The 2,760-nt window shown below is 40.7% G+C and overlaps 1 long non-coding RNA gene across 1 annotated transcript; it reads left to right on the top strand.

Moving 5' to 3' along the window:
* On the top strand, window positions 1-1,499 carry LOC140541440 (uncharacterized). The gene is made up of 3 exons (XR_011977926.1): window positions 1-97; window positions 686-788; window positions 1,336-1,499. It is a non-coding gene; the product is annotated as an uncharacterized lncRNA (long non-coding RNA).
* Window positions 1,500-2,760: the final 1,261 nt, after the last annotated feature.

The raw sequence follows: 2,760 nt of genomic DNA, 5'->3' as shown, positions 1-2,760 counted from the left end.
GAAGAAGCTGTGTTCCAGTTGTGGTCATCCACTTGGTAAAGGAGCAGCCATGATTATTGAGACTCTCAGCCTTTACTTCCACATTCAGTGCTTTAAGGTATGTATCCCATTTTGTGTGTGTGGGTGTAGAAGCTAGGGAGGTCATGATCATGTAAAATTTGGGAATTGGCTCTGATTTAAGCAGCAGTTTGCGTGTGTAAAAAGTTAAAAGTGTTAAAAGTGCCACATAATGCCTTTATTCAGTATTCAAAGTTGTTATTTGAGGTGTAAATAGTAAGTGTGTGATTTGTCAGACATGAGTTTTCCACCCTGTTATTCTGACACAGAAAAACACAGATTTTTCTTTTATCGTGGGCTTGTGGGGAAATAATGAGCTCTGCTTTTATTGTCCAGTTTACATCACCGCAATGGCACATAGCAGCATAGCCTAGCGTAGCCTTGCACAGCATTTAAGCTGTCCTCTCCACTCCTCTGATCATTGAAGAACAGTTTAGTATACAGAGAAACAGATGGACTACAGTCTGGATTTATAGAGTGCTACAGAATGCTCCTATATGGGAAGTGGGCCATTCCAAATCAGGGCTGGACATAATATTCTAATATGACTATATATTTAAGTAAATGACGTTTATGTTGTCTTTCTTCCTTGTTTCTCTCACACACATATACATACACACACACACAGTGCGGGATCTGTAAGGGACAGTTAGGTGACACCACCACTGGAACGGATGTGAGGATCCGTAATGGTCTGCTGAACTGTCATCAGTGCTACATCCGTTCTCGCTGTGAGTTTTGCTGTCATTTTTCTCTCACTCACATTTGCACTCACACACATACACACCTAAGAACATTTAGAATATATTATATATTATTATATAGAATATATTATATATAAGAATATATATATATATAATATATATCTCCCCGGACAAACTTCAGGCTTCTGCAGATGTCGCAGCACGAAGAAGATCAGGCTACAAATACCTGTGGGCTGTGTAACAGGATTCATAGATTCAAGCAGATGTTAATGATGTCAATGCCTTGACCAGCAGTCTCTGTCTGTCAGTTTGGTCTTTTGGCCACAATTTAGAATTTTCTGTAGACCTTTGCCAGTTTGATACACCTTCAAATTCAGCTACTTCCTTCACACTGTTGCCTTTGTCATTAACATCTGCTTTCTCTACAAAGCCATATAGATTTTGCCCACAGATGTGTGCAGTTAGTGAAGGCTTTTAAGCAACACAATCTGGGAAAGCAGTTGAATAATTGTGTGACACAATAAAGCTCCTGTATAAAGAAAATCTCCATCTTTTTGTCTGTTCTGTTTTTCAGCTGCTGGTCAACCCACCACCTTGTGAGCAGACTTTGTGTTTCAGGACCTCAGTCTCTCTTACCCACCACCACTTCCTTCAGTCAGCCCATGCTTGAACTGGCCACAGTGACACCTGCATATTTGGTTGAGAATAATGCAATATTTCCATATCAGGAGGTTTTTCCTTTCACGCCCCATGTCAAACGTGTGGCTTCCGATGAGTGTGTGTACAAGTGTGTTAAAAAGCCTGGTGCTGTTTTCAGGGTTGAAATAACCAAATCCAGTTAATGTCTCTATCTGATCTATCTCTGACGCAGTGCAGTGCTGTATGTCTTTTATGGACGATTCTTTTAGGCCACTGCAACTAACAACCATGTAGGCGGTTGTCAATTTTCTGAAATGAGTAAATAAAGGAAATTAAATTTTCCATTATTAAATACTGTATGTATATGTTGGAGGTATGATAGGAAAATTACAACTACCGTTTACTTTTTAGTAAAAATATGATTTGATGATCTGTAATAAGCTCCATTTTGGCTACACACACTGTCCTGCTCTTTGAGTTGGCGGAAAGCCTGGAATCGTGGCTGCACCTGATGGACAGACATCCATACAGCTCCCCACCCCATTTTTTTGAGCTGAGGTAAAATTATTATCCAGATTAGGCTGCTGTCACAACACAGCCTAAAAATACCTACTGCTAGCCTGTTGTAGGCACGTTTGTGGGGGTCAGTCGATGTGATACAAGTGTCTCAGAGGCAAGGAGACACCATGCAAGCAGTGATACACAAAGTCTGTATGTCACAGCTTACTGATGTTAGCAAGGCATGGTTAGTTTTTTTGTGGCGATTGAAGTTCTCAAAGGATATGTCAGTCCTACAAAATTGGACATAGCCTTCAGTGACATAGGCATCCTTGGTCTTGAGGCCTTTGGGGAGACTCCACTTGGACTGCCCAGTCCGTAATGGCTCACTCCAGCTACACCCATTCAGGGTACATCGGGAAGGTGGTTTTATTACTGACATACCAACACTACAACAGGCCGAGGTCAGCATGCCAGCGGTTACAATTCAGGCAAATGCAATATTAAAGAGTCCAGAACTGGCTGTAGATGTGTGGAGCCCTGCCAACCAGCAACCAAAAGCCATGTGGTCCTCCTCCAAGACTGAATGTAGGTAATGTCATCAACATGCAGACATACACTGTTAAAAATAAAGGTGCTTCAAATGGTTCTTTGAGCAAAAAAAACCCCAAAAGAACAGAGGAAACACTTAAAACCATGTTTGTATTAAAGAGACGTGTGAGTGTGAAAAACCTTTTAAAGTTCTAAAAAAAAATCTTCAGGTAATTTTTCCCCATTGTAAAGCTTCCTTACACTCATTACACACATTTCCACTACAAACATGGTTCTTTATGAAAACACAAGTCATTTTACTGTGGCATCC

Source organism: Salminus brasiliensis, chromosome 19 (assembly GCF_030463535.1).
Source record: "Salminus brasiliensis chromosome 19, fSalBra1.hap2, whole genome shotgun sequence".
NCBI classification, from domain to species: domain Eukaryota; kingdom Metazoa; phylum Chordata; class Actinopteri; order Characiformes; family Bryconidae; genus Salminus; species Salminus brasiliensis.
Note: the sequence above shows the minus strand (reverse complement) of the source record. Positions and strands in the feature narration are given on the sequence as shown.